Raw genomic sequence first — 27,258 nt, 5'->3', positions numbered from 1 at the left:
ATGGAACACGTTTGCCAAACTTGATAAATAACTCCTTTACGAAGCACTCGCTCATGCCAAAACAAAACTTGTGACTCAAATGCCGTTTATCACACTTGTCGCATAATATATGGACTGTTTTTGGATAAGTCGCATATCAAATACCAAATTTTAGTGTCGACAATAGAATTGGTTGCGGCCATTTGACGTTTGAAGTTGGCCTGAATTGATATTATCCTTTTACAGCACTTAGCTGACAAAATAATTTTCAAATATCATAAACCGAAAGCAGTTAGGGAGATATTAAATATACAGTAGTATTAAAATGTTCTTTTCCAAAAAAGTACACATTCCATTTAAAAACCAGTTCAACCATCTCATATCTTCCCAACTTGAAAACAATTGCTTATGATTTCTTTAGGAACTATTTAACAAAGAATTTTTCTTCCAGAAAATGTTAATTAAATGATTTAAAAAATAAAAGAATAAATGGTTATTTTAATAAAAATATTAAAACAATGCGTTATGCATATTATGAAGTGTCTATGTTCAACATAGCAGCTCTTACACATAACCACTTCACTGGATTTATCATTTTAATTTAGTTATGTTTTAATAATGTGCATGGTAATTTTTAAAATTTGCCTATCCACCTACAGGAATTAACCGAATTCATTGAGAAAAACTCGTGTGGCAACAACTTTCAGGATTTTCAAAAAATTTTTATGAAATTAATTTTATTTTTAAATTATTATTCATAAAAGTATAACTTTCAAAAGAGAGCAAAATATTCATGTCGTCATCTTCATTTCTAACAATGGTTCTTTTTTCTGATTGAAACTTTTGGTTTCATAAAATTTCAGGATAATACTACTTGAAGCTTTTCCTCCTCTAAGTACATTTTCCTAACTGAATGTTTCAATTTAAAGTACAGCGACACGATTGTTGAGTTAATAAAAATTTTAAGCTTAAATAATTCAAGAACCATTTATATAAATATCAATATTTATGTTTTTTTTTTTTTTAATCAGGAGAAAAAGATCTTTCGTTAGAACGGAAACTATGTATAGTTTTCCATTGAAAAATAAAAACTCGCTACTGTTTCTCTGTTTGGATGCGCATTTGTTGTCTTTTACTAAAAGTTTGTCTTGGTGACTTCCGTTAACCTCTATAGGTGGGTACGCAAACATATTTAATAACCCTGTAGATTTTTTTTTTCAAAAAATGGTGTTTACAAATTTGAATCTATATTAGTTATCAAAATAAATAAGAACTAAAAGTTCAGATTTTCACGAAATTATATATTATGACATGACAATTGTTTCGACAACACCGTGTCTTTATTAAATGTAATATTTACAAACTACCTGTTACTATATACACCGAAAAATGACCATAAAACCATAATTAATGTTGTTGCGAGAATTTAAGTTCAAAAAAGGAGAGGTATTTAAATCTAATTGATCATTAAGCAATAGATTTGAATATCTCATTTTGTTAGTTTCCATGGCTTCCAATAAATTTAATTTTCTACTTTTTGTGGCTGTGTGTAATATATCAAAATTGTCGTCAAAAATGTGTTTTTCTGTGTTTAAGTGTGTAGCATAATTAGAATCTAGACTATTGTTTTTAAGCGCTCTTATATGTTCGTTAATGCGTTTCTTGAAGGATCTACCTGTTTGTCCAATATAAATTTTAGGACAAGATCCACATTTCAACCTGTAGACACCTGATTTTTGGGATTTTGGACATTTCGATTTTTTTGTCCATCCTGTATATATTAGCCGTTTTTATTAGACTGCCATTATTCAAAAATTGATTAAACAATAAATTACTTTGCTACGCGCACCCGGACGAACGAAAGGATAATTGATAACACGGGCTAGCGGAAACAATAACAATGGACAACAATTAAATCAGTATGAAAAATGACCCGAAAAACAAATTGCTATAAATCTACCAACTTCCTAATCTTAACGAAAAGGATTATTTTTAACCCAATTTTAAAAGAATCGCTTGTAATATTTTTTCAATTTGTGTTCGTGTATCTAATGAGTCAATAATTCTATAAATTAATTTGACACGCATTTGGCGTAACGGAGAGGATTTAGCTACAGTATAGTATAAATATACTTTCTAGTAGCCCAGATTTTTTATTATACAATACTGATAAATGCTATAGAATTTAACAACTGATGTGACGTAAGTAGAAAACACATATTTGAACAAAACTTTTTAAGTTCTGCATGACTAGAATCTAAAACATATTCATCATCATCATCATCATCACATGTTTCAAGAGCGGCAGAGAATACATTGGAGAAATAGGCTCAAGCTCAAAGGACATGAAAGAGCCTTAAGACTACGACAAATAAACTCATCAGTAATTGCGGAACACAATCACGAAACAGGCCATCAAATTTTATTCGATAAAACTAAAATTCTTGCGTGTAATCAATTCTTCTACCAATTAAAAATCCGAAAATCTATAGAAATCTCTAATCAAAAAATCAATGTCAACTGCGACTCAGGTCTTTACCTTTCACTAATATGGGAATCAGTCATCCGAGACAATGTTCATGCCCCTCCCTTAGCTCCGCCTCCTGGTACAGAGTGCAATGCGACCCAGTTTCAGTTCAGCTCTGAAGAAGCCAACTGGATGATTGGCACAAAATCAGCAAGTTCAGTTCATCGACAACCGACGCCGGAGGCATCGCGGAGATTTGTAAATAATATTACAGTAGCGTGTGGAAGTTCCTTTGAAAGATTAACCCAATACTAATTTAATTTTGATTCATTTTCATTGATTCCACTGATACCTCGATATCCCTCCTGAACATTATTTTTTCTGAATAGTCAACATCTTGAAAAGGCTCTCCATAGTAAGCTATGTATATGAAGGAATCAAAGGGAGTAAGGTCAGCAGCTCTGACACTCCAAAAAACTTGCAATGTCTGTGGACATGATTCATGAAATATATGTTCAAGATATTTAATGCTGTGTGACATGAGGCAACGTCTTGTTACTACCAAATACATTGTCATTCTTTATACTTTTTTTTTTTGCCTACTGTTTATTACTCCAAAACCGCAGCCGTTTATAGAACACCCTGCCGAGCAGACCCTTACCCCTAACCATTCCAGCTCAGTCATTTTAGCCGAGCAATTCTTGAAACATGTACATAAAAAATTAGTACAAGGTAAGAATTTCTTACGTTCTATGTCACTTGGTTTTATTGCTACTCCTACTTCAACTTCTGAATTTCTTATAAAATTGTAAACATTCAAAACAATTTGTTTAGTACCGAAGACAAATGGGTCCGTTTTTATATTTGCTGACTTAGTTCGTCTTCTAAATTTTCATTAGGTTCGACTGCCATCTATACTTCGTCTTCAAATTCTGCAGGGAAACATCTGCTTCATTCCACGGCCTCCACATTTTAAAGCTTTAAAAAACAGCAACCTTCAAAAAAATGTTGAATTGCAGGATTCAAATAAGTATTTATCAGTATTCTTGTAACGTACCTTTAACTTCATCGAATATAATCTATAGTCTTAAAAAAGACTGTTGATGTTTACAAATCGAAGAAATATGCAGAAGACACAAAAATACAAGAAGAAGAATGTTATTATTTTCAAACTTACCTGTAAAATAAATAGAGTACATGTCCTTACCCTTACCCTTTATACTACCCAGTGAAAACAGCCTGGCAGGGTCAAAACTCGAGAATCAGGTACATAAATACGTACTTACTGCAAGAATCACATTCAAATGCCTCCGTAATATATACGAACATATTGCAATTTAGATTAAACTCTTAAGAAGGATGCATATCACCTGATGTCAAACTAAACTAACCAAAACTAAACTCTTCTACTTAAGCATGAACATCTGTTGGGATGGGTTTTGCCAGGGTCTTTCGAAGGTTCTGCTGTTAAGGTACTGTAAAAGACTTAACACGTCAAAGCATTAAATACACTATATTTTTGGTCGTACAATAATGGTATATCGACTATGAAGTCATAGATGTGAGTTTGTAAAAACTCGAAAATAACTTTAGGCATTCATTGTTTGGCGAAATAACAGGTCCTATTAATCTGTATACCATGCAAATGCGAAAGAAACGATTTTTTCACAAGCCCCTATCAAATGTAATAAAAATTTTAAAAACGTAGCTTTATCAGATAAAATGAGCTGGACTGAAATTTTTCAAATATCGTTTTCAGTTTTGCAGTAATTCACTTTCGAACACTTCAATGCTGCTTTATTCGTGCCGAATGCCTAGCAGTTTAGTTTTTGCCGACATGATCACTTATAAGCGGCTTGTTGTTGGATCAAAAGCCTTTAACATGGTCAATTTTGTAAATGACGCCCTGTTCCACGTTTTGCGACTATTAAATCTATGCGGATCAAATAAATAGCTAAAATAAAGCACGAGTAACGAAAGTTGAAGCCTCTTGTTTCGCCGTTTGTAGAGGGAATTCTGGCAACAACCGATATATTGAACTTTAGTTAGAAATTGCGAAAAATTAAACAATTGAAAAGAAGTCGCCGACTATAAGCTATTTATCTTGTTGTTTGCGTCAAACCGATCGCGATGAAAGGATAAAATACATCTCAGTAGCTACTTATTATACGGTTTCCTTTTGTAGCAATTCTTTTTCGATGAAATGCCGGCTTGCTGTGTCTGATATTTGTTTGCCAAGACGCGGTATCATAACAACTAGAAAACTAGAAAACAAAAAACAACTATGAACGTGAGCGCTTTGTTGTTTTTCTGTAATTTTCACATCATGTTATCCAAGTGAAAATGCCACGTATAATGTGAATTTGATCGATTTGTTCAACAGTAGTGTACGCAGGTGATACCGCGTCTCAAGTTACGATTTATTCGGAAAATTGCCCTGAAGTTTGATCTCAGTAAGTCGTTAAGGGAACTTTAAGGACAAGTTGCCCTGTGTTTACTTGGAAATTTGCGGCAGTGAGTTACCTGACAAGCTTTGTTGTTAAACGGAGCTGAACTACCGAAAACTTAAAATTTGTTTAATGCAATAACCTGTGTTGTTATTAAAATTAAATATAACTCTGCAGAAACTTGCTTTTTATTTCGGACTACAAGAAGTCGAATTTTAAAGCCACTAACTCATACATGATCCGTCAGAACATAAAAAAGTATCCATACTCACACAGTAGATGATACCTTTCAATATTCATGAGTATTAAATTAAAAAACGCTATATTTATACCCAATGATCTCTAATAAGTAAACAAGCAATATTTCGAGTTGACGGTTTCTTAACGACCAAATATTTTATTACTTATTTACTGAACAAAATTATATCAAGCAAAGTCTCGATATATGTAAATAATTATATTCGGAATACTACGAACGAGTTTTCTGGTTACTTCGCTAGGAATATTATTCCATTCAAGCGCAGCGCCTCTTTAAATCATAATTACTTAATTCTTGGATTAATATCTAGGACTGAGAAGGGGTACACAGTTGTCGCCTAATATTACGTATTAACCATTCCTGTCCAGTTTAGCTTTATGTTTCGGATCATTATCGTGTAGAAACATGTGACGGCCCTCTAGTCTCAATGCTAGGGGTGAATTGTTTTCTCAGTAAAAGTTAAATTTTATACACAGATGCTGACATGCATTTCCAACACTCTCTCTCATCGGATCCAACCGTATTTATTTTTGTTTCGTCAGTGAATGCCACATTTTTTCAAATCTCTATAGGTTTAATAACATATTCCTTTGCAATATCAAATCGCTCCTTGCCATTTCGTACCGAAATGAAAGGTTCTCTTCTTGCTATTAGTCCATTGCACCCAGCTATGTGCAAACAGTTCTTCATGCTTCTTCATGAACAGTCACATTTTTTTACGACCAGCACGGGACTTTATTTTGCACGAACCGGGAATTCTAAATTGCTTTACCATATAGTAAACGTTTTACATGTAATTTACCGATAGTTGCAGAAATCATGCGGTTAAATTTTACTTTCCTCCATAAGTCTATAACAATTTTTAGCACAGAATTTGAAATTTTACGGTTTTATCCACTCATTTTTAATAAAATTATTTTCACTATTATTCACTAGATTCAAATGACGCCTAATAAATGCAAAATGTTCATTTATTTTATGAAAATGGCTGGCCGATAAAATGTGCCTACTTGATAAATCGCTAGATGCAGTACTATTAAAATAATAATAATGTTATGGTTCAATAACGTTATGATTTAATTTATACCCAAAAAAAAAATTAAATTCTTTTATCTATATGGACGTATAATTAGTGTATGAAGACTTTCTTGAAAGATGGTATTTTCAGACTAAATTTTCCAGAATTGCGACAATACAACAACACCACAAGTCTTCTTCAATAGTGCAAATGTTTCGTTCACTGCACTGGTAATTGTTACTAAGTAAATTTTAATAACATTGAGACAGACCAGCGATGTTGTGGAAGTTCTGATTTCACAAAAGACTCCTGTTTTGCCTGCAAGCTTTTATAAACACTCACTAAACAGCTTGTGTGAACAAATTGTGTAAACATTTTAATAAATGTTTTCAAAAACGAATCCAAGTTTTAAGTTTGAAGCGTTTTATAAATATACCACAAAAAATAGAAACAATTTTTATATTCAGCAGCATTTCCGTCTCTACAGTCCTCTTCCACAGGTGTTGGAACATCTGGCCATTAAAAAGTTAGAAAAACACCTCGAGGTATTTTTATCTACCAATATATTTTGTTCCATTCCCCCAGCGACCAAAATAAAAAATATAACATTAATAGAAAAACGTCATTTTTTTACGTTTGTTTAAATTAATTTGTGAAAGTTGTATGCTCAGCTCTCTTGTCTCTTTTTTTATGATCAGTTTATTGATGGTGAGAATTGAATAAATATCTATCTATGTATCTATCTATCACGCATAATAAAACAATGTATATAGAACTAATATTCAAGCAAAATATGACAAAGTGTTACCATTATAAATGGATTAAACTGAAGGAAAATGTAAATAAACTACTTTGGTTGTAAATAAACTAAATAGCGATGATATAAGCCTGTGACCTGCAATCGCACATGTTGAATGGAGTTTTTCTATTAATACCAACAATTTAGACAAGTATTATAATCAGTTTTCTTGGTTCATATTTACTCAGTCGCTTTAAGATTTCCACTCGTCTAAATGCGTATAAAACGCGAAATTCTGATTTCAACTTAGAAGGAGAAATTAAGAGAACTATGCAGCTGCATTCGCGGAATAATCCGTCACACTAAGACAGCGCGGAATCAAAATTACACACATCGAACCAAGACAATCACGTCTTCGTTCCAAATTTACCGACATGGATTGTTCATTATATATCCAGTAGATGTAGACTAAAAGCTTTTTAGATGAACATGAGATCAAGTCGCACGACAATGTCAGGAATATGACAAAATATTATCGTTGCCTGGCGCTTGAAGCGTGAGAAGCGAATTTGAGCTATAAAGGAAATTAGAGATACGACGTAGGTTTCAACTGTGATTTCTGTTATTTTATGTCGTCATATCCAGGAGACATCAAAAACCAACTGCTGCACTATGCCTAATGTTTTTCTGTGTTTTACATAAAGATTTGCTATAAAAAAGAAGTTTATAAGCAACTAGTTATAATTCCGACCTTAACAGAAGAATCCTTGTGAAACCTCCTAAATCACAAGAGTTTATTTAAGGGTCGTTTTCTATAATAAATGCTCCTTAGTAGCACGTACTTATTATTTCCTTCAGAATTGATGAATAATGGAAAGCATCTTATTGCACTGAAAATTCTTTCATATATGTTATCATTCTGAAACTGTCCGCACTGACCTCAACTGAGGATAAAACTTTGTTCATTTTTTCATAGTTAGGTATCATACCGGGCCATTCATAGCACGAACTAGTAAAATGTATAAAAATCTTAATTAAATTACTTTTTACAAAACTTCTGGATTCCTGCTGAGTCGGTTTTTGTTGAATCAAACATATTGGTGACAGGTACAACCCTGAGACGCAGTTAAGTTTGTTAGGTTGCTTATAAATTTCGATAGACTCTCGAATTTTTTATTGGTAGAAGAATTGATTGCATGCAAGAATTTTAATAATTTTAATTTAATAATAAAATTTTATGTCCGGTCTTAGTCTTAAGGCTCTTTCATGTTCTTTGAGTCTAGTTGATATTTTTCGTCCGGTCTCTCCAATGCATTCTTTGCCGCATATGCATGGAATGCTGTAAACTTCTGGCATCTCAAACGGAATTCTATCTTTGACGTATAGAAGTTGTTGACATTTTTCGACAAGTGAAGTTTTTAATATAAGGAAGGATAACAGTGGCAAGTGTGGAATTGCTTTCGGCCTCATTGCTATTGGAAGGTTGTGGTGAAGTGTATTTTCTGATGGAATGCTTAATATCTTTATTAATTAATTAATTATTAGAGAGAAGAGCAGAGGTAAGGGTTTTAATTCTGTGTTCATTAAGGTGTCGTTCTGTGAGCGTAGGTTTTCTGTAAACACAATGATCCCAAGTCTAGGTCTGATTTTCTATTGATAAGAATATCTAAGAATTTAAGTTTATAATTAGTTTCTAATTCAATGGGAAAACGTATGTCAAGGCATATAGAATTTAAATGTCGAAGAAAATCTACTAGGGATTCTTGACCATGAGACCAAATTAAAAAAGTGTTATCGACATAGCGTTTCCATAATTTTGGTTTCTCATGGAGACTCTGAGACTTCCCAAAATATATTCTTAATCTTAATCTTAATCTTAAAAAAATCGACAACATATTTTTTCTAAAATACACATTAGTTAAAATTCGGAAACCGTTTTACTGTCTACACCTACAACAATCTAATAAAAAATTTGTACTTGGGGTAGTCAACCAATTATTCGCTAAGGCAGGAATGAAATTTCTTCAGCTTTGAAGTCAATCAAGCAGATCTGTGGCGTCAGGGCCGTCTTTGTTTTGGTTTAACCCAGTTGTTTCACAATTTCGGTAAAGTTGATTTTCGTAACGCCAAAATGGCGTTATGATCGCGCCGTTATAAAAGATAATCGTTCCTTTGGGCAGTCTATTCGACCGCAATCCGATATCGCACGGGTGGCCTTTACCAATAAAAGTAATATATAAACCCCAATTGTGCTCCGAAGATATAACAGTTTTGGGGGGAATAAAAACAGGAGAGCGTCTGGATTTAATCCGCCGGGATATTGTCTGTAGTAAATAAAACGTGAGAGCGTGGGATTTAGTCATTGATCTTTGAAAAGCCGTTGCCGGATGTAATATGCTTGACCGCATTGGTTTATATCCTCATAATTCTTTTTTTTTTTGTTTCGAACGGGGTTGGGGTGAGGTGAGGTGAAGTGGGTAGTAAGATTGATTGGTTTGTCAAATTAAATAACGTTTATTTTAGAAGAGACCCGACACTTACTGCTGTATTTAATAGTGGCGCCCTAGCAAAATTTCTTTTTTGTAATAAGAAAATGGCAATCATATCCTGTTTGATTGTGGAGAATTTTCGTCAAGTATTTATCAAAGATTATGGAGCTCCTATTAATTAATTTTTCGTCACGAAAGAAGAGTACGTGAAGAGTACGATTTACATTGAAAATTAAATTCCCGGAAATTAAGAATTCAGATTTTATCTGAGCGATTTGGGTTAAATCTTAACATTTTGGTTTTGGTATATGCAACCATTAAAAAAACATCCTTGTCTATTACATCATTTAATCCCTTCTGCCCAGCACTATGTATCGATAGTTATTTAAGGATTGAAGGTGGCCTTTACTTTATGAAAATTAATTTAACACAATTAAATTAAAACAAAAAATGTTCACATTTTCACATTTATTTATTGGTTTTTGGAAGCTGTTTCGGCAACACTGTGCCTTTATCAAATACAAAATATAACAGCATTTCGACATCTATTTATATAATCAGGTAGTAATATATTCTTAATTACAGTTGTAGGGTTATAAATTTGAATTCAACAACGGAGTCCCATTTAACATCAATTAGCCATTAAGTAATAGATTCGAATATCTAATTTTCTATTCTCCATAGCATCCAACAAATTTTATTTTTTGCTTTTTGATTCATTAAGTAAAATATCATAATAACTGAAATCACTACTACTGAAATATACCACTTTCTGCAGAAAATTTTGAATTAGAATTGAATATTATAAAATAAATAGCTTTTAACAATGGTTACGACCCCTATTTGATAGATAAGATTATAACTGAAAATCAGTTTCAAATCATTCTGAACCCTATCCGTTCCATATTGAACACAGAACCCAAAATTTATAAAACAATAAAATACATAGGATAGCAAGTTTCGAAACATCTATCTAAATTTGGTCTTAAGATTGCCTTAAAAATGGACACTGAATTTTATTAAAATAAAACTTAATCACGAAAAACTGAAAAATCCGGATTCTAAAAGTTGAAATGTGAATCATGTCCCAAAATTTATATCGGACAAACAGGTAAAACATTGAAAAATGATTTAACGAACATAAAAGAGCGCATAAAAATAAAAGTTCGGATTCTAACTATGCCATTCATTAAAAATCAAAAAACTAAATTTATTGAGATTAACAAAATGAATCTATTATTTAATGACGAATTTGATTTAAATGCGCCTCTGTTGTTAAATTTAGATATAAATTAAATTTAATTGATTTATTAATGGGCGTTTCCAAACATTAGCTTAAGAAAAAAAAGAAATAAAATTAATTTTCTATTTTCATTTATTCCTCGAGTAAATTAGAAAAGTATTACCAGCATATTAATGTTTAATATTTAATAAGTTACTGTGTAACGGAAATGCTAGGGATGGTTACAAAGTGATATATGAAAACTAGATATCTTGGATGCCCTGGAAAAACCCTTTGATAGAGAAAGAAAGAGAGTGAGATGTCCCCCCTCTGTAGGATGACAAAATCTTTGACTTAATAAATTCTCAAATTATTCGGAATTTCGAATGTTAAAATACAGGTTAGCGAATAAAACCCTAATTTAATATTGCACAAAGCAAGACCCTCATTTAACACAGGATCGCCGAATATATATACGATGCTTATCTGATCAACTCGAATTTTCCTGCTTTCGACGCGTCCGAACTAAAACAAAGGAAATTAAATTCGCAAGATCAAAGTCTCCGTTATTAATTCATCGAATTTCTTCTACAACGTTCACGAAGTATCAACACCTTTTGAGTATGGCAAATTTGCACGGGTTTTATTAAGCGCTGATTTTGCGAAGAAACTGAGTCGCGATGACGAAATTAAAATTCGTTATCCTCCTTCTATGGGAAATTTAGTAATGGAATCAATTTCCGCGAATATTGCGTTTAATTTTGATAACGTACTGGTCAAACAAAAAGAAAATCAAGAGAGTGTTAATAAGAAACGAGAATGAGTTTATTTGTCCATAGGGTAAGACTCATTTATGTTCTTTTAGCCTAGTTGACATTTTTCGTCCTGCCTCTTCAATATATTCTTTGCCACATATGCTTGGAATGCTGTAAACTCCTGGTGCCTCAAACGAAATTTTGTCTGTAATGGCTCGAAGATGTTAAGAAATTTTTGGAGAAGTGGTATTTCTTAAGAACTTTTAATGTTTCCAGTAATGTTTTGAATGGAAGAGAGGATCATAGTGGCAGGTGTGGGGTTGCTTTCGTGCGAAGCTATGTTGAAGTGTATTTTGTATTGGACGCTTAATATTTCTATATTATATATAATCTATAATATTGGATCCAGCGATTCAGGTTGAGATAGTTTTACAACAAAAAAGAGAATTGACAACCTACGATAAAGATGCCGTAGGGTTGGTGTGATTTTCCATTAATGAAGATATTTAAGAATGGTAGATTATTAGTATCTAATTCAATGTTAGAGTCGTGGAGGAAATCTGGCAGTGATTCTTGACTATGAGCCAAATCACACAAGTATAATCAGCACAGTGTTTCCATAGTTTTGGTTTTCGATGGAGGGTGTCCTCACAGCTCAGATATTGGAACTAGAAAATTGACACAACTTTTTCTTAATAGAGTGAAAATTCAAAACTACATTTCTAACCAAATCCTTGAAATTTCGATGATAACGAAACTTTAAGTAATAAGTTTTACTTAAATGAGAAATTGCTAGTGATGGATTTTGTTCACACATTTGTGCACAAAGTTTGTGCAATTAATATGTTGTCTCTAATTTATTAATTTAATGTTTTTGTTGTACTCTAGCTGTCTAAGTTTTTAAATTTTTGGTTTTTATTTGTTTTTGAACTTCAAGTCAACAATTGACAAAACCTTAATAGAAAAATACAAATGTTATGTTGAGTACCAACATAACAACCAACAACCAACCAACAACCTGGAAAAATACTAGCCAACGTACGTCGAAGTGTGACGTTTTTTACTCTATTGTCCCCAGCCTAAATCGAAAGAACTTGTGCGCACTTTTGCGGATGTTTCATCGAAAGCCTTCCCTCGAATGTGTTTAATAGAAAGGCAAACGTTTTATCCACGATGGGCACTACTTCGGAACGGAAATTTCCGAATAAAAATATAAAACGTCTTCCACTTTTCCTATACTAACAGTCCATAATGGAAATATAAATGCCATTGAAAGTTCAATGCTGGTTTAAGGGAACGCAACTCTGAAGAAGAATATTACTTACATTTTACTTTCAACGGTTTGACTGGTTTTTTCCTAAAATGAACTCAGAAATCACTTCCATAAATGTGGACGTTCAATTTAAAAACACCATGCACATTAATACTTAATAGAGTTTTAATATATTGCGAATAAGAACGAGTTTTAATATATATTTTGTCTAGATGTGCTACAATTAGTTGTTGATGTAAGAAATTAAGAAATATAGAAGTTGTTTCTGGTTGTAAAAAAAAACATGGTCTACCTTTGCCATCGGATCAACAAAGATGTATACAGGGTTTTCCAAACTCTGTTGCCTTTTGGAGATATATAGAAAATGTAAATATGGATTTAAAATCGGAGATTCCAGAATTGCACACCAACTTCATTATTTATTAATGGAATATGGAATTAAAATTTTTTAAATATTCTGTGGAACATATTGAATCTAACAAATTTTACGGATCAACCATTTTAGGTAAAACCTTGAAAATGTGCTTACAGCTTACCAATGAGATTTAGGTTATCGAATATTCTTACAAAATTATGTACATTTTCCAAATTTTATAAGTGTAAATTAAACCTGATTTTTAAATATAACCCCCTGTATTATATTGAGTCAAACAAAGAAGATACATTATTGATTTAAAAGTGTCATAACATATCCTACCTATTTTGAATATATATATAGTACATATAGTATTTATCAAGATATTTATTTTATTTATTATTTTATGTTATTTAGGTATGACGAATTTTTGTTAATTTTGTTTTATAGTTCAGATTATGAGAAGGCTAGTAATTAATAAGCTTTAAAAACTGTACTCTACTGTAAGTTTTATGCATATTCTCATGCGTCAATAAATAATGCTATAAATAAATAAATAATAAATAAATTGTACTTAAATGCTTGTACTTAAATACAAGGCATTAGAGCAAGTTTTAAAGTCAAATAAAACTCCTAATTATTTGTTAAGTATATTTTATACACTCATTTTTAAAGTCAGAGAATATCAGGATGCAAACTTTTGATAATTTGAAAAACTATTTGGACTGAAGCGTGTAAATTTTTCAAAGGAAGGATGTTCAACAGAAGAAATTCAGATTTTTGGGTTACAGAAATTACCACTTTGTTTATAATATCTATTAATAAATATTTGTTTGAATATGCAATTATGTGATTAATACTCTTTGCATTGGTTAGGTTTTTGCTTCCAATGTATAAATGTCATATTGATAGCTTGGAGTTGATGCATAGACGGTTCCTTAAATACTCAGTTTTTAAGGAAGATAATATATATTCCCATCTTCTTCTTCCAGTGCCTTCTCCCTTTCATTGGAGGTTGGCGACCACTACTCCAAAGGCTTCTCTATCCCTCGCAACATGAAACAATTCCCCCACATTCAACCCTGTCCAGTCCCTGACATTTCTTAGCCAGGATTTCTTTTTTCTTCCGATACCCCTGCTTCCATCAAGTCTTCCCTGCATAATAGTTTGTAGTAGACGGTATTTATCATTTCTTAAGATGTGCCCCAGATATGCGGTTTTGCGTCTTTTTATTAAAGTTATTAATTTTCTACCGCGGCCAGTTCTTCGTAAGACCTCTTCGTTTGAGATTCTATCCCTCCAGGGAATTTTTAGTATCCTTCTATACAGCCAAATCTCGAAGGCTTCCAGTTTTTTGATGATCTGTGCTTTTAGTGTCCAGGATTCTACCCCATATAATAATTGTGACCATATATAGCATTCGACGAACCTCAATCGCAAACTGAGACACAAGTTTTTATTATAGAGTATCTTCCTGTAACCAAGAAATGATTGTCTTGCTATTTCGATTCTGACCTTTATTTCTTGATTTTGATCTAGGCCAGAGGTGATGTACGCTCCCAAATATTTGTATTTTTCGACTTGTTCAACAGCTCGTTCTTCTATGTATAACTGATGTTGCCTGGCCGGGTTCTTTGAGACAACCATAAATTTAGTTTTTTCTATGTTAATTGTGAGCCCCATTGCACGACTTTCGTTGTAAACTCTATCCACCAGCAATTGTAGGTCTTCGAGAGACTCAGCCAGGACTACCGTATCGTCCGCAAATCGTATATTGTTGATAATTTCTCCTCCAATTCTAACTCCCTTTTCTCTGTCCGAAAGAGCCTTTTGAAAGATTACCTGGGAGTATAAATTAAAGAGTATCGGTGAGAGTACACTTCCCTGTCTAACGCCTCGCTGGATTTGTACCTCATCCGTCTCCAAGTTGTTGACTATTACTGTGGCTGTCTGGTGCCAATATATGCTTTAAATTATATTTATATCATTTTGGTCTATATATATATATATATATATATATATATATATATATATATATATATATATATATATATATATATATATATATATATATATATATATATATATATATATATATATATATATATACTACTACTACTACACCTAGAACAAATGTTTTATTTTGGTCGCCAATTTTGTTGAAGTTACCACAGTTCAATATTGTTTCAGACATATGTGATATTCATGCGGATAGACTTTGTGAGTTTGTTGACTGTTTTTTGCTTCATGCGCAGAGCTTATAACTACTTAGAGTAAGTGTGTGAGTAATTAGCTTCCTTAGAGTACGTGTGCTATAAATTAGCTTCCTTGTATTTTGTACTGCATTTTTAATATTTCTCTCTTATTTATATATTTTCAGTAATTGCGTGTGAATCTGTTGAAATAAATTTGCATATTATAATTTGCATCTTACTAATTCTAAAACGGTTCAAAATAAGTTATAAAATCAAAACAAAATTTAAGATTTTGAGGGAAAGAAAATTATTTCTATAATAGATGTTCATCCCTAAATTTTCTGACGAATTTTTATTTTTAAAACAGCTCAAGATAACAACTATAATATATGTTACACAGAAATTAAAATTGTTATAATATATAGGACAATACATTAAAAAAAAGTGTGTGGTTTGAGCAGGACTATCAATTCCTCGAGTATTGTATAATAACAATAATAATTATTATTATTAACACTACTAAAACCATGCGATGCCTGTATAAGTATTGTTTTAATCTTTTGCTTAATATAAAATTAAGAAAAAAAACAGTGCACAGCTCTATTTTTATAAACTACAATAATCTACTACGAATTAAAACAAGTGGAATAAATAGCGTCGGCGAATTGTTAAAAAAAACGCAGCCATAGTTTCCAATTAGGCCAATTCCCAAGTTTGTCCAACAAAGTTCAGCGCAAGCAACACGATTAACTAACTTTTAATTGAACTCTGGCGAGTTGTTAAAATCCTTGGCCGTAACATTTTTCGCAAGTCGTAGGTCGCCGCAGCTAGTAGCAATATTTCCTGAAATTTTAATGTTATAAAATGGAAGAAAACCAGCGCACGAAATAGCGAACCTTATTAACGTAGAGGCAGACAAAAGACGTCGGGGTGACTCTTCCCACCGACTTTGCAGATATTAAATCAACGTAGGTGTCTCCTAGCGTTATGAAAAGCGCTTTGTTATTTTTCTTTTATCTTTTTACTTTTTGATGTCGGACCGCGGCAGTTTTATGCACCGCAAATTGAGATTGACATTTACCTGATGAAAAAAATGAAATTTCCATCTCTATCTTTCACAAGTAACTCATACAAAATATTTAAAATTTTCTTATTTCACTGTCTCTTTTGCTAATATTTGTAGGAAATATATTACATTTAGAGTCGTAAACATTATTTTTGTGTCTATTTGTAAGTCTCTTATTCTTCTCGTTTTTATATTCCTTTCCTTTTCCAATTTTGCTTTTGTTTTCTTTTCTTGCGTTGGTATTTTACTTTGATTAAACCTAGATTTCTTTAGAATTTGTTATTAGGAACTAATAATAAATAGTAAAGTCCGATAAACGCCAGTTTAGGTGTGAGTTTGATTTTCAAGGGCTGAACGCAGTTGAGAGTGTTTAATAAACCAGTTACTAAAGGAATTACAGACTATGAATACCAGGCGCCCAATTACTGTCTTTGAGGTTATTAATATTGTGTATATTATATGTTATTAATATTTGTATTACTACTGTACAAATATATACTGAATTGATTTTAATAGATAGTTTTCAAACATTCTTTGAGTTCTTTATAATTCTCTGAACGACCTACAAAATGAAATTTTATGTATGCATTTTATTACGACCTTACACAAAATATCTATTTTGATATCCACCTATAGAGTTTATTAAAGGGGATATGTTTTCACATAAAAATATTTTTTTTCTCTATCATCTTCAAAATATTCCAATAACAACATCAATAAATTGATCAGCCGTATATTTTTACTTAAGATGAAAGTATTGTTTAAACATACGTAAAAACTATAGAGTTTCTCGGCATTTGATTTAGCCGTTCTCGGAATAACTTGAGATCATTATTCCAAAATAAAATTTATTAATACCCATCATTATTGAATTTGAAAACTAAACAACTAATTATAATTTCTCTAAATATTATTTGTATAGAATATGGATTATTCGAAAGATGAAAAACATAAAATACTGATATGCAAAAGACTTTCATCTCGAGTAAAAATATACAGGGTGTTCCATTAAAAAAAACTGAAGGAGCTAATTTTACGACGATCATTTGTTTTTTCTGATATGTTCAAAGCATAATAGGAAAAACATAGAAATTTAATATAAAAAGTTTTCATCTAGCACATTTAATAAATTCTGTAGATGGGTGTCAAAAGATAAATGAAAACTCTGTACATGGACATCATCCAAGCTATGGAAGTTATTTGCTATTTCTCAAATTAGGGATAACGTATACTGATATGCAAAGGACTTTCATCTCCAGTAAAAATATACAGGGTGTTCAATTAAAAAAAAAGTGAAGAGGCCAATTTTATGACGATCATTTGTTTTTTCTAATGATAATAGAGAAATCATACAACTTTTATATAAAAAGTATTCACCTAGCACTTTTAATAAACTCTGAAGATGGGTGTCTAAAGATAAATGAAAACTCTGTAGATGGACATCATTCAAACATCTCAGTCGAAATTTGCTGAAATTAGGGAAATTTTGTGCAACATAGAGTTTTACGCACATTTTTTATTTTCTTTTTTCTTTCAATGGCTTCCTCAGTAAAAATTCTCAAGTGTTGGAACTTAAATCTATGCCAATTTTACAAATAAACTTCCACAACCTACTGTAATACTAATCTTCTGGATTCCTCCTGCATCGATTGATAATGAATCGAACCTGCTGACAATTCGCCATTCATCCTGTTGGATTTTTCACAACTTACCTGAAACTGGCTGGCATTCTGCTCTGTACCTTCTTATGTAGGGGCGGAGCAAAAGAGGGGGCATGAACATTGTCTCGGATGACTAATTCTGACATTTCGTTTGCAAGAACTTTGTTTTTATCGAATAAAATTTGATGTCAGTTTCGTGATTGTGTTTGGCAACTGCTGATGAGCCTTAAGGCTTTTTCATGTTCTTTGAGCCTAGCTGATATTTTCCATCCGATCTCTCCAATGTATTCCTTGCCGCATATACATGCGATAATGTAAAATCCTGCTGTAAACAAAATTTGTTTGAGATAGTGTAATATTAAATCTATGACCCTGTACATGGCAATTATTCTTTCAAATTACGTTGCAAGACATTAAAACAAATTGGAATTTTTGAGTAAGATCACGTCAAGTGGAACCCGCATTTACCACATGATCATAAAACATTATTCTATACATATTTTTTATAAGCACTTATGATAGAAAATTAATCCCTCAAACAACACAACACTTCTTTTATAATTAAAATTTTAAGCACTTTTAATTAAAAAATGGATTAAATATCAACCGTAAAAGATGTCTGTCTATACTTTAAGAATACACTAACGACTTAAAATTATTTGTTTATTTTCGTATTGTTAACTAACTTTCAAATTAACAAATATTTGTATTTTTCGACTTGTTCAACAGCTCGTTCTTCTATGTATAACTGATGTTGCCTGGCCGGGTTCTTTGAGACAACCATAAATTTAGTTTTTTCTATGTTAATTGTGAGCCCCATTGCACGACTTTCGTTGTAAACTCTATCCACCAGCAATTGTAGGTCTTCGAGAGACTCAGCCAGGACTACCGTATCGTCCGCAAATCGTATATTGTTGATAATTTCTCCTCCAATTCTAACTCCCTTTTCTCTGTCCGAAAGAGCCTTTTGAAAGATTACCTGGGAGTATAAATTAAAGAGTATCGGTGAGAGTACACTTCCCTGTCTAACGCCTCGCTGGATTTGTACCTCATCCGTCTCCAAGTTGTTGACTATTACTGTGGCTGTCTGGTGCCAATATATGCTTTAAATTATATTTATATCATTTTGGTCTATATATATATATATATATATATATATATATATATATATATATATATATATATATATATATATATATATATATATATATATATATATATATATATATATATACTACTACTACTACACCTAGAACAAATGTTTTATTTTGGTCGCCAATTTTGTTGAAGTTACCACAGTTCAATATTGTTTCAGACATATGTGATATTCATGCGGATAGACTTTGTGAGTTTGTTGACTGTTTTTTGCTTCATGCGCAGAGCTTATAACTACTTAGAGTAAGTGTGTGAGTAATTAGCTTCCTTAGAGTACGTGTGCTATAAATTAGCTTCCTTGTATTTTGTACTGCATTTTTAATATTTCTCTCTTATTTATATATTTTCAGTAATTGCGTGTGAATCTGTTGAAATAAATTTGCATATTATAATTTGCATCTTACTAATTCTAAAACGGTTCAAAATAAGTTATAAAATCAAAACAAAATTTAAGATTTTGAGGGAAAGAAAATTATTTCTATAATAGATGTTCATCCCTAAATTTTCTGACGAATTTTTATTTTTAAAACAGCTCAAGATAACAACTATAATATATGTTACACAGAAATTAAAATTGTTATAATATATAGGACAATACATTAAAAAAAAGTGTGTGGTTTGAGCAGGACTATCAATTCCTCGAGATAAATGAAAACTCTGTAGATGGACATCATTCAAACATCTCAGTCGAAATTTGCTGAAATTAGGGAAATTTTGTGCAACATAGAGTTTTACGCACATTTTTTATTTTCTTTTTTCTTTCAATGGCTTCCTCAGTAAAAATTCTCAAGTGTTGGAACTTAAATCTATGCCAATTTTACAAATAAACTTCCACAACCTACTGTAATACTAATCTTCTGGATTCCTCCTGCATCGATTGATAATGAATCGAACCTGCTGACAATTCGCCATTCATCCTGTTGGATTTTTCACAACTTACCTGAAACTGGCTCGCATTCTGCTCTGTACCTTCTTATGTAGGGGCGGAGCAAAAGAGGGGGCATGAACATTGTCTCGGATGACTAATTCTGACATTTCGTTTGCAAGAACTTTGTTTTTATCGAATAAAATTTGATGTCAGTTTCGTGATTGTGTTTGGCAACTGCTGATGAGCCTTAAGGCTTTTTCATGTTCTTTGAGCCTAGCTGATATTTTCCATCCGATCTCTCCAATGTATTCCTTGCCGCATATACATGCGATAATGTAAAATCCTGCTGTAAACAATTTGTTTGAGATAGTGTAATATTAAATCTATGACCCTGTACATGGCAATTATTCTTTCAAATTACGTTGCAAGACATTAAAACAAATTGGAATTTTTGAGTAAGATCACGTCAAGTGGAACCCGCATTTACCACATGATCATAAAACATTATTCTATACATATTTTTTATAAGCACTTATGATAGAAAATTAATCCCTCAAACGATTTTTTAAAATTTTGATTTTAACAACACTTCTTTTATAATTAAAATTTTAAGCACTTTTAATTAAAAAATGGATTAAATATCAACCGTAAAAGATGTCTGTCTATACTTTAAGAATACACTAACGACTTAAAATTATTTGTTTATTTTCGTATTGTTAACTAACTTTCAAATTAACAAATGAAAATTTAACTGAATTCTTGGTAAAAAAAATTATGTCTTTTTTATCGGTCACATGCTTTACACATTTAAGTTTAATATTTCTGAAGAAAATTTCACTGCTCGTCATAGTTTAAACAAAATGAATTTATTTATGACAGCGCGCCGGGCGCCGAGCGCTGTGGAAGCGCCGCGCTGCCGAGCGTCTCGAACTGCATTGAAGGTTTTATCAGTGATAATTAAAAATAATAATACAAAATATTATTACCAAACAAATTTTATTATTATTTATGTTATTTTATTATAATTATTATTAATAAAATGTGATTTTTTTTAGCAATATTAACAACCATAACATACTGAATAGAACAAACAAGCTGAAATAATTAAATTATTATTTTTTAAATAAATACTTTTTCATCCTCTGAAACGACCCTGCATTCTAGTGAAAAATTTTCCAATGGTTTGTAATAATGAAATTGGCGAGTATTTTTTATTGTAGTTAAGCGTTCGAATCGTGGTTGGTATTTTCTTTAAAAGAACTTTGGGCCCACTGAAAAAAGGAAAGTCGGATTGTTATGTGGTTAGAGACTAGCACGTCTTTTTACACTCCCTGCTAAGCCATCACAGGCTCCTTTTCCATGAGATGTAGCGAAAAAAGCCCAATCGGCATCAACACCAAAATCATTTTTATGATTAACTAAATTGGCAAAATTATATTTAAGTAATAATTAAAACTAATTTTTTAATCACACAATTTCATAATTCACTCGGTCCATTTTAAATCACAGAAAATATTATTATTACAATTAAAAATTATAATACTAAAATATTAACTAAGAAAACACAACTCAACAACACTTCAGCTTTTATTTTTAATACTTATTTCATGCTTTGCGTATAAACTTATGCCACGAAAAGGCAGGAATGACTTCTAAAATGATTTTGTTATTTATTAGTATACGCGAAAAAGAAATGAAAATCGTAACGGAGCGGTGTTTCTTTTGTTAACTAAAGATGGAGTGATGACTAGTAAATTTTAAAATAACAATTTACTAAATTACCTTTCAAATTTAGGCTGTTTGGTGAAAATAATGAAAAAAATGATAGTATTCTTTATAACACTGTTAAAAAATAAAATTTTATTAATAATAATTATAATAAAATAACATTAATAATAATAAAATTTGTTTTATAACAATATTTTGTATTATTATTCTAAATTATCACTGATAAAACCTTCAAAGCAGTTTGAGACGCTGGGCAGCGCGGCGCTTCCACAGCGCTCGGCGCCAGGCGCGCTCCGAGCAGTGAAGTTTTCTTCTGGAATCTTAAACTTAAATGGATAAAGCATGTGACCGATAAAAAAAACATGATTTTTTTTCCCAAGGAATCAGTTAAAGTTCCATTTGTTAACTTAAAAGTTAGTTAATAATACGAAAATAAACAAATAATATTAATAATTTTAAGTTATTAATATATTCTTAAAGTATAGACATTTGACCATGGATGCTGAAAATTTCATAAATTTTTCTCTTACGGTTTCATTATCAAAAAAAAAAGTTGTTAAAATCAAAATTTTTAAAAATCGTTCGGGGGATCAATTTTCCATCATAAGTACTTATAAAAAATATATACAGATTAAATTTTTATGATCAAGTGGTAAATGGGGGGGTCCACTTCACGTAATCTTATTCATTTACCGAAATAAAAATTATTTAATAAATTTATTTATTTCATACTAATTTATTAAATAAAAAAAATGGAACAGCAATATAGATTGAGTCATATAATTGAAAATTATATTACAACAAAACGATTGCTAACTAACGCTATCGAAACTTTTTATATATGGCAGTTTTAAAGTTTTACCATTACTACCAGCCGTAAATCGTTAAAGCCTTGTTTACGATGACCGTGGAGGTGACGAATTCCCAACTCGACGTCGATACGAGCTGTAATTGCGGACGTTTCAAGTCAGTCATAATAATTTTACTAGCGTAAATATTGAATTCGCCGAAAATTATGTTTCAGAGTACACTCGTATTACGTAAACCATCTGGCTGGAAATGATAACTTTCCCAGACGAAGTTTATTTGCAAACGGGTGCAAGGATGCCGTAAAAAAAGAATGTTATTGTTGGATGTTTTAATTAAACATTAAATTTAATTAATTGACTAATTATCGTTATTTTAATAATATTTATTCAATTTGCAAAGTATCCAAGTGAAGGATTTTCCGTTAAAAAATTCACACATTTTTGTTTATAATATGCCAGTCACACCTACGTACCAGAGACGTACAAAAAATTTGGTAGCAAGGAAACGGCGACAGTGATCTTCCTGCTTCCGATTCATTGAACTGGATAAACAAAGATTCCAGGAAAAGATTGGCTTTCTTAAAACTGATGAGAATCCGCGTATGAGCTTGTTTACCCTGCAAGCAAACACCGAATATTGCTGTAATTTTTCTTAGTTTCGGATTTGCTTTTCGTGTTTATTTGCACGGTAGCTCAGTGTCGTACTCAGGGGAACATGAAATGAAATGAAAATAGATAGCAGTCTGGGCAAATTTGGGTATATAGTTTTTTCTTTAATTATTTTTTTGGGTAGGTTCTTAATAGTATATTATGCAACAAGTGCGGTAAACGGCATTTGACTCACGAGTTTATTTGACACGAGCGGAGCGAGTTTTTAATAAACCAGTGAGTTAAAAAGTTTACCGAACGTGTTGCATACTATACTTTTTCTACGACCGTTAGTTTTTGGGTACATTTTCGCAAAACAACACAAATACATTCACTGTCAGAATTGAGAAACGTCAAAATCCACAACGTGAAAAATATCGCTGAAAACATCCGATTGGTCCCAAATCCGTGCGGTAAAATCCCGGAAATGTCAGAAGTGACTCGTATTCATGGGAAATGAAACTGACGCTTCCCGCATGCCATCGGTGGGTAATTAAGTATTTTACAGACGGGAGTAGAAAAAACCTTTTTCGAGCTCTAAGAGCGGTAGTCAACGTCAAAGTTGATAAGTCTGCATTGTATTCAAAAAAAACTACCGCCGACTAAAACTTAATTAATATTGGCTCTTCTTGTACATAACTAAATCATTATTGTTATTATAACTAAATTATTACTATAAATTTATTTAGTTTATTAGGTTTTTGTAATTAAGTTGTCATAAAGATGATGAAAAACATTACAAGTTTTCTATATATTTGTTTTTGATACTGTATTATCGTTTAATATATAGGCTGTTTCAAAAAACACCAAGCAACGCTCGGCTGAAGATTTGTGATCCAATTTGTCAAATATTATAAAACAACGGCTTTTCCCGGATGTTAAATATTCTTTGGTCTATTTTATTGAAGTTTGGCAACACCACTTATAATGATAAAGAACTACTTTTACTTCAACTAAATTCAAGCAATTGTTTTGTCCATGGTTTTTTTTTGCATTTTTGAATATTGAAAAATGAATTCACATTATGAACATTAATTTTTTGTCCTCTTTGATACACAATTAACTGAGTTCTAGAGAATTAACCATCAGCTTTCTTACATGCATTAAGGCTGAACAAGGGTACGACCGATGGAGTTTTTACCTTTTTATACAATCCATAAATTTTTAAATATACTGAAAATTAAGCATTTCGAGGCTTATGTTTATATTAACTTTTTTGTCATTTTTAGTTCACGAATCTCCAGTCGGAATATAAGTTCTGAGAAACCTTGAATATGTAACTCAGTGTTTTATATAAAAGATTTGCCCAGCTTTAGAAATCCGGTTCTTTTGTTGTGGCTTGGCAACCCTAAGCCAACCGGTCACCGGTCAATTTTCTTGTTCCATATTTTAATTCCCACCTAACCGGTACTAACCAAAGGGACTACTGAATTACGACTTCGAAGGACCAACCATACAAAATTTTTGCTATGTTTATAACAACCACGAATGGCATTAAAACTAACCATTACTATGTTAATATTTTTGTAAAAAAAAATTGTTCCCAACGTTTTGTTTTGGTAGCGATAGCGATAGAAGTACTCACACAGTACGAGACGCATTAAACCAGGTTGAAACTCAAATTATAAAAATAATGTGCAACTTTTTTTGGTTATTCTGATTTTTTCTAATATAACCACTGATTAATATTAATACATTAAATAAGAAAAAGCAAAAAACCGAGGGAAAAACACTAGTTGAGAATAGATGATTTTTTTTATTAATAGATTGTTTTGTCAACTAACACACCTAGTTCTCTCTCATCCCAAACCATTTTAATTCAAAATTGAGAAAATTCCTATTTAAAGTTGTTTTTCTTTTCGGAAACGGGTAGCAACAGACACAAACAACTAGATATAAAGTTAAGTTAAGATCGAATCCTTTCATTGCGAAACATGTCTCTATTAGATAGTTTTCTTTTGGTTTATCCTTACGCTCCGCTGTATGAAACTGAACCGTTTCCTAGTAATTTATGTGAACCTAAAATTTTCCAATGAAAAAAGAAACCTGCTGGCATGGAAGGGGACAGAAACGTAATCGAAAGAACAAAAATGTTTTATGATGATCCAGCTTATTTTTTGCAGGTGGACCTCAAATGTCCGCATAATAAATCAACCAAGTCACGATGAAGATCCATATGTTCCGATAATTCTAAACGAAACCTCGGGACTCTACAGATGAGCTCAGCAGAAAAGCGCGTTTAAAGGAAAACCACACAATAAATTTGTTCGATTCTCCAACACCGCAAATCGTGTAAACGACGTTGAGACGACGGGCGGTATGATAATGCAATAAAGTGGGATCTTTTACAGGATGACGTACGCAAAGCTTCTTATTTTTCACTCCTCAAAAAAAAACGCGTATCTCGTTCCCTGACATCCGCAATTGAATTCTCCGGTTTTTTACGTCGGGTAGACATCAAATACGACAGAGTGGTTTTCCAACGGCGCGGATAATTCCCCCTCCCCCGCTCACCGCTTGTTTCCATTACTGCAATTTGAGGGTTTCCATCGCGTACGGTTTCACGATCGATCCTTCTTAGATCGAAAGCCCGAGAAATAATTTTGATTTTCTGTACCGATGCAGAACGTCGCCTGCAATGAAACCGAAATCATCCGGAATTTAGATAGAGACTCATTTCTTTAGTGTCTCCCATGCTACCAGGGGCGGACTATATTTAGTTCATATCTAAATTCGAGATAAATTATAATACTTTCTTATAAATTCCGTATTTCAATTTTTAAGACTTACACATCACGAATCGTTCCTAAATTAGGGTGACACTAATTTGTATACAATAGAAAGGCGAGTCTAGTGAATGAAAGCAATGTGACATCGGCGTCACTACAGTTGTATATTAGAATAATAAATACAATTAAATTTATTCAGGATTATTATAGACATGAGCAGATAATTTAAGGTTTGCGTTGCGTGCGTTCAATTTATCTTGATAACATTTTAATTGGCTGTAATTTGTTTGTTTTTAGAGATACCAAGGTAAACAAAAAAACAAAATGTGGGGTTAAAGCGACGTATAAAACAAAACACTATCAATTTTCTCACATATTTTTTAAAATGGACACACTTTGTATTTTAGTCCACTAGTTTTGGCAAATTGGCAAAAATAAGAGAGTTTTATATACATTTGATAAAGACACGGTGTTGTCGAAACAATTGTCATGTCAAAATATAAAAACTTTTAGTTCTTATTTATTTTGATAAATGGATTTTCATCAAGTAAAAGCCTCCTCAGTTCGAGTTTTATATAATTTCAAAGAGTGCCGTGACTGACTTCAACAACAATATTTTTTTACAAATTAAATTAGAACAAAAACATTAAAAATGACATGACACACTAAAGTAAAAAATCCTTAACTTTTCTAAATACTGCTGTATGCACTCCAATTGTATGATGCAATGCATTTGCATAACGTTTCCGGATTGTCTCTTAACTGATTGATTGCCTCTGAAATCCTTTACCGAAGTTCCATGACATTATTACAAGGAGTTCTGTGCACGTCATTTTTTATATGTGACCAAAAGAAAAAATCAATTTAAGTTAAGTCGGGGCAGTTGGCTGGCCAATCCATAGTTCCGCCGTTCCCTATCAAACCCTTGGGATATTCCATGTTAAGAAAATTTTTAGGAGGGGCCCGTCTTGCTGTCATGAAAACAGCGCTGATATATTTCGAGGTAAATCTGTATATTGTTCTATTGGGTTCTCTAAGAGCTGCACATAATGATCTCCAGTTAACTTTTGATCTATAAATATCGGACTCAAAATATGCCCATCTATGACACCACACCAATCATTAATTGATTGGTTCCCCTGAGTTTTTATTTCGTGTATTTGTCTAGTATAATTTAAAGCCCAACATCGCGTATTTTGTCTATTACAACCGTTTCTTGTAGTGAACGAACTTTCATCAGTCCATAAGATGTTTTTCAAAAAATAATTATTCTCATTATGTCTATTTAAAAAATACATACAAAACTGCATCCTCCTTTGACATAGTTCTGCACTTAGTTTTTGAGTTTAACGAAATTCAGATGCTTTATACTTATATACTTTCAAAACTGAGTGGA

The 27,258-nt window shown here is 31.9% G+C and overlaps 1 protein-coding gene across 2 annotated transcripts in view; it reads right to left on the bottom strand.

The window, feature by feature from the left end:
• Positions 1 to 27,258, bottom strand: part of LOC132703893 (neuropeptide F receptor) — a 107,677-nt gene that overhangs the window by 73,490 nt on the left and 6,929 nt on the right. Inside the window, exon 1 of one of the 2 annotated variants that reach the window (XM_060673410.1) lies at positions 2,519 to 2,567. The exons of the other annotated variant lie outside the window; for it this stretch is intronic. The gene's annotated coding sequence lies outside the window, so the exon portion shown is untranslated. Of the gene's footprint in view, positions 1 to 2,518; positions 2,568 to 27,258 lie in introns of those variants that run through there. 2 annotated transcript variants of the gene reach the window in all.

The sequence above is a fragment of the Cylas formicarius genome, unplaced genomic scaffold, assembly GCF_029955315.1.
Source record: "Cylas formicarius isolate icCylForm1 unplaced genomic scaffold, icCylForm1.1 PGA_scaffold_6__28_contigs__length_40554024, whole genome shotgun sequence".
Lineage (NCBI taxonomy): Eukaryota > Metazoa > Arthropoda > Insecta > Coleoptera > Brentidae > Cylas > Cylas formicarius.
This window is presented reverse-complemented; position numbering and strand designations above follow the sequence as displayed.